This window comes from Girardinichthys multiradiatus, chromosome X (assembly GCF_021462225.1).
Source record: "Girardinichthys multiradiatus isolate DD_20200921_A chromosome X, DD_fGirMul_XY1, whole genome shotgun sequence".
In the NCBI taxonomy this organism is placed as follows: Eukaryota; Metazoa; Chordata; class Actinopteri; order Cyprinodontiformes; family Goodeidae; genus Girardinichthys; species Girardinichthys multiradiatus.
In genome coordinates this window covers 3,671,669-3,683,871 of record NC_061817.1, presented here as the reverse complement: position 1 = coordinate 3,683,871, position 12,203 = coordinate 3,671,669, and the positions used below count along the sequence as shown (strand labels likewise).

At 37.1% G+C, this 12,203-nt stretch overlaps 1 long non-coding RNA gene across 1 annotated transcript; it reads right to left on the bottom strand.

Moving 5' to 3' along the window:
* Positions 1-3,161: 3,161 nt before the first annotated feature.
* Positions 3,162-10,163, bottom strand: LOC124863239. The gene is made up of 3 exons (XR_007037094.1): positions 10,103-10,163; positions 4,034-4,229; positions 3,162-3,677 (listed from the first exon to the last, which is right to left on the bottom strand). It is a non-coding gene; the product is annotated as an uncharacterized LOC124863239 (long non-coding RNA).
* Between the last annotated feature and the right edge of the window lie 2,040 nt (positions 10,164-12,203).

Genomic DNA, 12,203 nt, shown 5'->3' with positions numbered 1-12,203 from the left:
CAGTTTTTAACTTTATGTTCTCTCTCTTTTCTCTTCCTAGAAGCTACACCTGGCCTGACTCTCTGTCTACCTGTGACATCTTTCTGGAGAGGGGCATCGTCCAAGCTTCTGCTGGCAACAACTTAATGCTCACCCTCTACCGATGATCCACATGGCCCTGTCTTTCAGTGTTTAACCCTTTCTCTGTCCTAGACATGGCAATTGAATGAGCTTTTACTGTGACTAACTCTATGTGCTCTCTTTCAGACTCTAAACTGGCTCAGAGTTTATCTGTTCTTTCTTTCTAGGTGAAACAACTGAAGGAGCTACATTCGTTAACATTTACTTTTCCTTCCCATAGAAAGGACTCCTGGATCAGTGTTTCTTTGTTCTCTTTGTGTCTCTGCTCTGTTCTCTCAAACCCCCAGTCGGTCGTGGCAGATGGCCGTTCACACTGAGCCTGGTTCTGCTGGAGGTTTCTTCCTGTTAAAAGGGAGTTTTTCCTCTCCACTGTCGCTACATGCATGCTCAGTATGAGGGATTGCTGCAAAGTCAACACCAGTGACTGTCCACTGTCTCTACATGCTCATCTGGGAGGAGGGAATGCTACAAGTCACTGACTCGATGCAATCTGCTGGGTTTCCTTAGACAGAAAAATGTTTTATCTAATTTGAATAAATAACTGAATCTGACTGCACTGTTCAATGATTAGGATTAATTGGAATATATGTACCTGACTTGGACTGCATGGTGGCGCAGTTGGTAGCACTGTTGCCTTGCAGCAAGAAGGTCCTGGGTTCAATTCCCGACCAGGGGTCTTTCTGCATGGAGTTTGCATGTTCTCCACGTGCATGTGTGGGTTCTCACTGGTACTCTGGATACCTCCCACATTCCAAAGACATGCCTGTTAGGTTAATTGGTCACTCTAAATTGCCCTTAGGTGTGTGAATGAGTGTGTGCGTGGTTGTTTGTGTGTTGCCCTGTGATGGACTGGCGACCTGTCCAGGGTTTACCCCGCCTCTTGCCCATAGACTGCTGGAGATAGGAACCAGCTCCCCCGCAACCCACTATGGAATAAGTGGTAGAAAATGACTGACTGTACCTGACTTTTGTGAAGTGCCTTGAGACGACATGTGTTGTGAATTGGCGCTATATAAATAAACTGAAGTGAATTGAACGCTCAGAAGCCTTGCAATATAAGGAATGGTGACACCTGAAAGCAAAAGACATTCCAAAACATCTGTCGGAACTAACTCTTGAGGCCTCCCAACTGACCCAGTGTGGTAATCAGACTAGCATAAGCAGCGAGCCACCTCTCCCAAATTCTCCAATACCAATACGGGTCAAGATCTGTGTCGGTGTTTGCTTCAAGCTGCATTATCCTCTTGGTTAGATAGTCAACGCGATACTGTACATAATCAGTACAAACTGTGCTGTCATCTGCCCAATCAGCAACTCATGTAAGATCATTTGCAATATCAAGAACATCAGCCATTGATACAAACTGTTTTCTAAACCATGAAGAATCGAACTCAGCACCTGTTTCCTATGAGGTGTGAAGCTCAGCTGATGAAGCTGTAACAAAGTCCGCCCCCTCGGTCCCTGCTCTGTCCCCTCTGTTTTTACATTACTTGTTGCCTCCAGAGACAGAAAAGACAATACAGAGATAGAGGAATGTAAAAGCGAAAGATGAAAAGAAGGCTAGAGAAATCCGCTGGGGAAAAAAAATACCACAGGGACTTATTAGAAGCAAAAATATATCAGTGTTTAAGAAATAAAAGGAGAGTAAAATAATTTGAAAAATACATATATTTTTGAGGGCAAAAAACATGTTTTAAATATATTTGAGTAAATATAAAATAAATAAAAGGGGTAGGTAAAATAAAACAGCAAGAAATTCACTTGTTTGAAATAAACAAAGGAAAAATATGGAGTTCAAGAAAAAAATATCTGATTTGAAAGTTAGTGGTTTAAATAAAAATAGTGGATAAAAATAGAAATATTTTTTTATCTGATAATTTTATCAATTATTGAATAAATATCTTCTTTTTATTAGTTTGTTGCATTTAATGGTGCATAAATTTATATTTTTGGTCCAATAATTACTTTATTGAGACATTAATTTATTTATGTATTTATTCCTATTTATGGCAGGATTGGTCCTCCATACCGCCACCCTGTACGGAAGAAGCGAGTATAGAAAATGGCTGCTTCACCTTTTAATTGTATGCTCTTTCTTTGTTTTTTTCTCTTCATAAAAGCTACATCTGGCCTAGCTCTGTGTTTAGCTGTTTCAACTTAATGCCCACCTTCTACAGATGATACACTTGGCCCTGTCTTTCAGTGTTTCACCCTGTCTCTCCTAGACATAGCTACTGCTTTAGCTTCTACTTTGACTAACTATGTGCTCTCTTTCATACTCTAGACTTGAAAACTGGCTCAGAGTTCATCTGCTTAACTGTCTTTCTCTCCTGGATGAAGCCACTAAAGCTACAACCATTAACGTTTTACTTGTTTTCCCCCATAGAAAGTACCACTGGATTAGTGCTTCTGTCTTCTTTTTTGTGTCTCTGCTCTGTCTTCTCAAACCCCCAGTCGGGGGGGCTCATTGCATAACAACATAACATAATATATGGATGCTAGCAGGGACCATAGTTAGCAAAAGCTATGAAGAAGGTAATAAACTGGGGACACAAGCGCTGTCATCTTTCATGACAGGTTTGTTTACACTTAGTACGTAACCACTAGCAACCAGAAAAACGTTAGATTGTGTTAGTCTGATCTCTTGCTTCACTGCTCTGCCTCCCACCGTGAATGAATGAGGCGATGGGAAATGCTGCCTGCGAGTCGGGCTGCGCACTGATGTCCTGTGCTGTCAGAGCGCCCACACTGAGCGCGCAGTTTAGGGACTAGAGCCCTATACACAAACGCGTGCGTGCGGGGCTGACACGCTGACCAGACCAAGTTTAGGGGGTGGTTACGGCGTGTGAGCACCCCTTTTTTGGACAATTTGCACATAATGTAATACACGAGACTGCTTTTCAACTCTAAAAATAATAACTAAAAAGACTGAAAAAAGAAAAACATTCCATGCTTAAGCCCCAAAAGCCACCACCCCCTACTCCGCCATTGATGCCGACACTCACGCACTCTCAGTTTTACCGATCCTTTATTCTGTCAGGTTTGGTCTGTAGTGTGATGAATGAAAGATTTAATAATCAAAAAGAAAACAAACTGGCACGCATGTGGTTGAAAATGCAGGCGCGGAAGAACAGAGGCAGAACAGGCTTGGCATAAACAAAGGAAGCAGTAATGAACAACAATGCAGAGAATATAAAGCGCATGGTGCAGGTGAAACCGAGAGACTGATTGCTTAGTGCAGGTGGACCGAATGAAGATAATTACTAGCTGACAGAGACATGGAGTAAAAACAAAACGTGCGTGGAGCAAAACAAAATCCAATGACACAAACTAATCTTACAGAACATGAACTAAAAAACAGACGCCAAAGCACAACCAGGAAAATAATAAACAAAAGCATGATCCAAAACATAACTGAAAAGAAAAACCTAAACAAAACCCAAACACCCTTAAATCAGGACAGTCAAACCTAACCCAGTGATCTGCTCCAACCTTGAGTGCTGTAGCCTACATTTTTGCCCATTCTTCTTTGCAAACACTTTGAACTCTGCAAATACCTGCAACACATTGCAAAAAGCATGGTGACTAAAATGGGTTAGGCCAGTGTGAAAAAATGCATTTACAACCATTAATGGTTACATTTTATTACTACAGTAATTATCTGACTGCTATTTAGTAAATAGTCACCAGAGTTAAAAAAGTAGTTCTAGAAAGAAGTTTGAATTCTGACAAAAAGTCAGAATTTCTCAGATTTTTACCTTTTTTCTGGAAATGATTAAAACGAAATTATTTCACCCCTGAATGTTTTTTTCTGCGGCTTTAATACACTTCTGGACAGAACATATGGGGTGGAGTACTGCAAAAAAAGACTAAAAGGAAAAACAAAAAATTTTAGAATCATTTCAACACTTACTTATCTCTCTGTAAAAAGCGCTGGCCACCACTCCTTCAAAGCTTTCATTGGATGACCGGCCTCCACAATCTCTCTTCTCCGTAATGGGAAGGTCTGGTCCATCTTTGAGGAGATGACAACTCCACTGGGGTTTTGTTTTTTCATGTCTTCAACCAGGGGTTCTCTCTCAGCCTAACGGATGCGTGGACAATGAGTTCTAAGGGGAAGCACAAATTTTTCAAAAACGCTGTGCATGACACTCGCAATTTCAAGAATGTGGCACATACCTTGGCTGTAAGACACCATATCATGGTTTGTACATCATAGACACATTCCTTACTATGTGCATGCTTCACACAGGTATTACAGAGCATCTTTAAATAATAAAGTACACTTTCAGGCAATTTCAACCCGGGGCTATTTTTTCCTAATAGCTCATTTTCGGTCAAAAGAATTCATGTAAATGAAAAAAACATCAGAATTTTATTAGACCTTAAAAGTAATTTTGGCAAAAGAGATGTCTCAGTATTTCATTTTAAATTAGCAGAGGTAAAGGTCATGCTTTAAGAATGTTTTTGAAATGAAAATTGAACCTTGAAAACCAACTTAGATCCCAAAAAGAGACCAAAATTGAACTGTGCTTTAAGTACTTGAGGAACAGTTCGACTGTGGGACTTTCCAAGAGACTAGGCAATGAAACTGTTAAAAGGTTGTAAGCTCATCACAGGAATAAGGTGGGAAACCACCCAAACCCATCTGCCATAAGACTGCTAAGCGGGAGGGGCTGAACTGCGCATGTGCACTTCTTCTTTGAATGCGCAGCAGGAGTGATGTAGCTTACTTATTGTTGCTAGTGAGTTTAACTCCAAAGAAAGTAATCGTCACTTTAAACACTAAGTATTTTGCATTGTTCAATTCAATTCAATTCAGTTTATTTACATAGCACCAATTCACAACACGTCATCTCAAGGCACTTCACAAAGGTCAAGTACATACATTCCAATTAATCCTAATCATTGAACAATGCAGTCAGATTCAGTTATTTATTCAAATTGGATAAAAAGTTTTTCTGTCTAAGGAAACCCAGCAGATTGCATCCAGTCAGTGACTTGCAGCATTCCTTCCTCCCAGATGAGCATGTAGAGACAGTGGACAGTCATCGCCAGTGACTGTTCACTGTCTCTACGTGCAGTCATAAATAAAGCATTGTTCTTATTTTTATGAAATACAAAACTAAAACATAGAATATAGTGGGTGGAGTTATACAATAATGTACAGGAGGTGGCGCTATGCACCTCTGAATTTGTTGCGTACCGCCAGCAGAAGAAGAAGCATCAGCAGCACTATCGCCAAGATGATGGACCAAGAGCATATATTAACGACGTTAAGACATATATAAACTTTTTAACATTACCTGGCTTTGTATCGTAGTTTCTTGGTCCGTCATCTTGGCTCTAGTGCTGCTTCTTCTTCTGCTGACGGCACACAACAAATTTAGAGGTGCATAGCATTGTATAACTCCACCCACTATATTCAATGTTTTAGTTTTGTATTTCATAAAAATAAGAACAATGCTTTATTGATAATACTCTTGATTTTCCCCCTATCTCCCCTCTGTTCCTAATATTCCTTTTAATCTGAATTATCTCCCATTACCTTTCTCCGTCATCCAGTCCCGGCACTACGTTTACTGGTGGTGAGGAGTGTGACAGCGCATGCGCTACGCGAATCGACTAACTCTGTGCTCCACTAACCAGCCTGAGATCACGTGAAGCCAAGTTGCAGATGTAAATTCGTATTCTCATAGAAAAGAAATCGTATTCACAAACTGTTATAGCATATTGCATTCATAAAGAATAAACCACAACTGTAAACTTGAACTTTATGTAATTTCTTGAAGCAGTAACATTTTATTTTGTATTCTTACAGAGAAAATATACAATACCTCTTTTGGATTTTATGCACAACTATTGACTAATATGCACACATTTCCGTCTTTACATACACATTGTTTTTGACAGCGTTCTTACCCCGTATTTAAAACATGCGTACACTCTAAAACGTCATTCTGGGCCTTAGTATATATCACAATAATAAAAAAGTATATAATTTTAATAAAATCTCTGAAGATCACAAAACTGATTATTTGAGTTGGACATATCAAAATAAATGCTTAAAAATCCAACAGATAATTTAGCCTTATATTTACATCATTTATTTAAGTTTATTTCACAATAGAAATCAGTATTAAACAAACAAATTATAATTTTTAGATATATTTTCAGTAAATACCAGTCAAAACTTTTGAGTATGGAAAAATTACACCAATCGGTTTCAAGAACTTTAATTATTACTCACTCTAACTCAATAGACTTCATCTACAACAACAACTTGCGAAATTGAGTAGTTTTTTAACGTGACGTGCTGACATTCGCGCGCAAGAAGAGTGGAATTATGGGATTTTAACCGTGCTTTAAGCGACAACACCAGGCAAGCAACGGTCGAGGAGGCACCACGGTAAAAATCACCTGGAGGACTCCATACGCCAGTACTGTAAGTAGAGTGCTGAAAAAATGTAGCAAAAATGTAATATGTAACAATAAGAAAATGTAACAAAATATTACAAAATGTTCTGTGCGAGTGTTAATGCAGCTGTTGCTTTTGAGCTCAGAAACGGTAAAGCTGACGACTTTAATAGTGATATAAATGCTATGTAGCGAATTTAACTACATTTTGATGGTGAAATTGTGTCTTAGCATGAATTTTGTGGCCATGATAGATGATTCTGTTTTATTTTTTGACGGAGTATTTTTTTTTTTTTTTGGCTCCCGCTAACACTGACGTCATTTGAATGTTGATTTTACGTTTTAAAACGTCAATTTGAAGTTTGTAGTAGTAGTTTAAAATGTAGTGGGTCTGAGAGATTTAAAGATTTACAATGCATTGTAATTGGGTAAAAATTTGGAAAAACTTTATGAATATAATATTTATATATATACATATGTGTGTGTTTATTCATATTGTGTGTGTGCGTCTGTATGTGTATGTAAAATGTTAATAGTAGAGCTTATAAAAGTAAAACCTGGAATGTAGGAATAATACAGGTAATAATAATTATTTGAATAACCCTCTGGTCATCCACACTAATTAATAAATAATAACCTTAAGAAATAATTTCACTTTTTTTGTGTAAATTTTCCATTGTAGTTGTGTAATTTACATAAAAAGAGTGTATCATTTTAATAGATGTGTAGGATAAAACATAGTGGTTCAAAAGCTATGTACATTAATATGTTGTTGCTGGTTACAGTTCAATAAGATACTCTCTTAGTCTCTTCAATGTTAATGGAATTTTTCATTGACAAGTCTAAAGTTTGCTGACATACAGTTGTCCTAATGTTTACATAAGAGTTGAGTTTTTTTTTCTTAGTGAAATTGCATTTTGAACTGGTATTTTCTGTTGTAGAGCTTGAAAAAAGTGAAATATCACTGTTTTTGGTGCATTTCAGGAGGATTCAAAATGTTCTTGCATTTCAGCAATATGCTTGTGTTCATTTCAGCCTGAAGCTCACATGGACATTGTCACATTTACTGGCGATAATTATCCATGTTGAAAGTTTTAATGCAAGCTGAGATTTCCATTAATGCCAAGAACCCGTTCTTGGTGCATTTTAGCCAAGGTTATAGAGACCCCTTAGGGGTTCAGTTCAGCTGTTTTTACAGCATGGACATTTTTACATGTCATTTGCAAAGATAAGCTGTTTAAACTTGATATTTTATATTTGTCAAACCAGACAAATGTTTAATTAAAAATGTTGACATGTGTAGAACTGCTTTGTTTATTTTATTTTATTTGATATCGACCTGAAATACATCTAGATTAAAGAGTTATAACTTTCTAAAGAAATGAGTAAATATAACACATTTATTCTGATATTTGATGGTCCAGCATGAAGTAGATTATGTTAAAAACATTAAGTAAATGTAGCAGAAATTTTTGGTTAAACAATAATCTCATTTTCAGTTGCATCTAATTATTATCAAATTAACATTTGAAATTTATCTACTCAATTTTATGAGTGGTTTGAACTTAGTGTTACTATTGCATAGACTTAAAATTCTAATTTAATCAACTCAATTTTATAGTTCATGGTACTCAATGTAGTTGTTCAGATTTGCTTTTAAAAAAAAATACATTTACTTAATTCATAAGGTAAATCTAAATGATTTCACAGCTTTCAAATGTACTCAATATTTTAAGTGTAAAAATGTTACACAGATAAAATTGAGTAGAGCATAGTTAAAGTTTTTAGAGTGTACGAAATGGAAGTATAGCGACGAAATGACACGGAGCCTGAGTAATGCCCTCATATAGTGTTAGCCTCTTAGCATATTGCCTAAATCATATTTTGGTTCACTGTTACAATATCAATAAAAATAATAATAATAAAAAATAAATATATATATATATATATATATATATATTAAAAAGAAGAATTTTAACTCGTGTGTTCTGTCTGAAGGTAGCCTAATCACAGAATTTAAAAGTCAGACTTCGTTGGGGTCCTTGTTCAACAGAAGCGGCTTTTCAACCATATTTACACCAAGTCATGTTTTCTTTCTAGTAAGTCATGTTTTTGTTTCGGGCGTGTGTTTGTTCCGCCGCCCTCCACCTGCATTTAAATAGACATCAGTCATCACAATTTCCATATTCCAGGATGCACAAGATTTTCCGTTGCTGAACGGTTGCTGTCGCCGATTTGTAACGAAATTACATCTTGCAGGCTTGCGGTCATGTGCACGGCCCAGCAGAGCAGTGGGGAGTTATAGCCGTTGCCCTCAAGGCCAGGGACCTGATTCCTGCTTAATGTTAGCAGTCTGCTAGTTGGCCCCAATGGTGTGATGACAACGGAAAGTTCGATCGGTCTTAATACAGGGTTGTCAAAGGTGTTAAACCTTTATTTTTTTCTCTAACATCTTTTTTTCTTTTTAAGTTTACTGACCAATGATTTCCAGCTTTTACATAGTTTTTGTTTCGGTAATTGTCCTCTATTTTTTGAAAAGGGAAATGCGCCATTTTAGAATTTAGAAATTAGAAAATGTTTGAAGTTTATGAAAAAGAAAATTCAAGTCTATAAATTCAAGTTGCACTGTGTATAAATTATATATATATATATATATATATCATGGGGCTATAAGATGTAAGATGAATTCACTTGTTCCAGTCATCATCTCAGCTGTTTTAAATGAAAAAATACTAAAACCCTCCAGAACAACAATCTGACTGAGTGATGGTGTCTGGGATATAAGGTGAAGAGCTGCACCTTAAGCGCTGACGCTGAAGGCCTAAAAAGAAAGTACATCCCCTTTAAATTATAGGGGCTTACATATTTTGTTTGTGTCTTAGGTAGTTTTTGACTTCCTTTATTTTTCGAAAACTTCCATTTTGGCTTTATCTTTGTTTATTAAACAACTGCATGCTTAAATTTGGGATCTGCGGTTTTGTGCACTTGATGTTAGATTTAAATAATTGTAGAACCCAGTGAAGACCCGAACAACATATCAGGCTAACTTCATTCTACAACGAAATAACACATTTTCAAATGGTCTGTGGTAAGAAAACAACTCTTAGAAACAATGTTTTAGTGTTCTCTTTTATTTGTATGTATTTATTGTATTTCTTATATAAAAAAGACCTAAAATATGTTCGTATGTCATGGAAAACCTGTGGCCGCCATATAAAATTATTTCTGTATCGTTCTGCTCCCAGAGTTTCAAAGAGTGAAGATTCCACCTTGGTATTAAACGAACAAAAAGTGCTCTCCTGTTTTAGTTTTCTTAATGTGCAGGTTACGGTGTACTCTGTAACTCGGATTAAACCCAACCCGAGTCCTCTGTGACTCGGGTTGGGTTTAATTATCTAAGCCGGGAGCCGAAATAAGACACGGCACTGATTTACTAATTGATGATGTAAAAAAACACAGACGTTTCTAAATGTTGCTATTATACAATTTACAAACTCCTTTTATGATTTTCCAGGAACGGTTCAAACATTTAACTACATCTGAGACCTAATGTAATATTTTTTACCTTAATCTGGTTCCTAAACTGGTTAAAGTCCTCTTTTAGGAGGCCCGTCTGGAAGCAGTTGCATCTGAACGGCGAATATTTTATAAAAAAATCATATTCAATTTGTAAGTGAGGTTATAACTTTTAGTAGAGCACATAACGATGGACCAAATATTATCATTTAAAAAATAAGTTATTTTATGGCCGTTGACCTTCTAGACGAGTCTTTGTGGGAAGCATTCCAGTTTTTGCTTACGAGGCAGTCAGCAATAATTGTAGCAGTTTATGGCTACTTGTCGGTGACAAGGCATGTTCATTTGAACGGGAGCAGCTACAGCTACAACGCACAGTGCGAATGTTTCCAGTTGTGTGGTGGCCTTGAACTTGAGCTTAGTTGGCGTTGGCATCTGTGCTCCCACCTCCCCTCCCCGATTGTCTTTGAGCGTTGAGCGTGACCTCGACCCCCAGGGGTGGGCCAGCACACTACAACACAGAGACGGGCTGTCTGGATGGTTTGGATGTGTGCGCGCAAAGGTCGCACACCATGAGACGGCAGGCTGTTAAAGTTGTAGCTAGACCATGTGAACTTGCTCTTCGGTGAAAGCATGTAATACAGACGTGGCCAACTTCCATGACGCATCAGTTCAACACCTGAAATATTTGAAACAAACACTTAAATAAAGCTGTCGACAACAATATTTATCTTCCTTTTTCACATTTAAAAAGCCACCCTTCAAGCTTCCAGATATATTTTTAATAGCGTGGGCTAGTCTTGGAATTAATATCAAAATGAATTATTCACTCTACAGTTTGACAAAGTTATATCCAGGCTAATATGTCATGTGCTATCAAGAGAAACATGCCTGCGATGAAAACGGTAGATCATTTTATACACTAAAGCAGATTGTGTTTATGGGCATTGATACAATAAAAGAATAACAAGAAAAAAGAAAGAGGCTGCGTACATCATAATGCTGTTTTTCATCGGAAAGCTTGGACGGCCACACCTTATTAGACTAATGATCGGAGGGACTGTATCCAAAGACGGTATTTTTGCATAATGCCATGTACGCATAAACCTATTCCTAATGTTTGTTTGAAATCAACAACTAACATTATTTTATTTAAATTTATTTTATTTTATTTATTTGGTTGTTCGTGGGAGGAAGCCGCTCATTAATATCCGCTTGCATGAGGAGGTAAAGGAGATTGTAATGTAAACCTGAACCTTCAGATGCTATAAGTGCGGACCGCCACATTTAGTGGTTTTTAAATTAAACGATAGGCTATGTGTGTAAATTTTTTGTTTTGGTGCTCCTGTGGTCACAAATACAAACTACTGATAATGTAAAATCTGCAGGTTTTCATGTCTTCTTCACCGAAGCATAATTTTGTTGCTACATGCATACATAATAAGGGCCCTCCTTACACCATAAGTAAACCACTTGGAGAAGCTTTCATGTTTCCCGACGGTTTCTGCCGCTGTGACATACAAGTCTTGTTTTTTTTTTTACTTTTTACTGACGAACTTTGAATATTGCAGACTCACGTCATCACAACAGATTTTCAAACCCAGTTTTTGTTGTATACGTTAAATAAGATGCTGTGAATATAAAATCATTTTGTGTAGACTTATGTGAAAATATATAACACTAGTTATACTGGATTTCAGAATCTACTATATATTCCGAGCTGTTACCAGCTTGATTTTCATATTAAAAAGTTCATCCATCAGTTGTCCATTGCCGGTTATCCGCAATACAAACAACACTCACATTTAAGGGCAATTTTGGAGAGACCAGTAAACCTAACATGCATATGTTTGGACTATTGGAGGAGGTATGAGTACCCGAAGAGAAAGGACCCGGCGTAGAAGCCCTTATCTGGTTCGAACCCAAGGATCTTTTTACTGCAACGCAGTGATAAAAACGTGTTCTGCTTAAATTCAGTGAGAGGCAGGATAAAAGGAACTAGCAGAAAAATATTAAATACATAGAATAAAATATATATCATATATATATATATCATTTGTGGGCATGTTTTTATCATAAAATCTAGCTAAGAAAGTAGCCTAATACATGCACAATTTCTTCCAAATTGTTAAAATTAGGGCAACATTTTG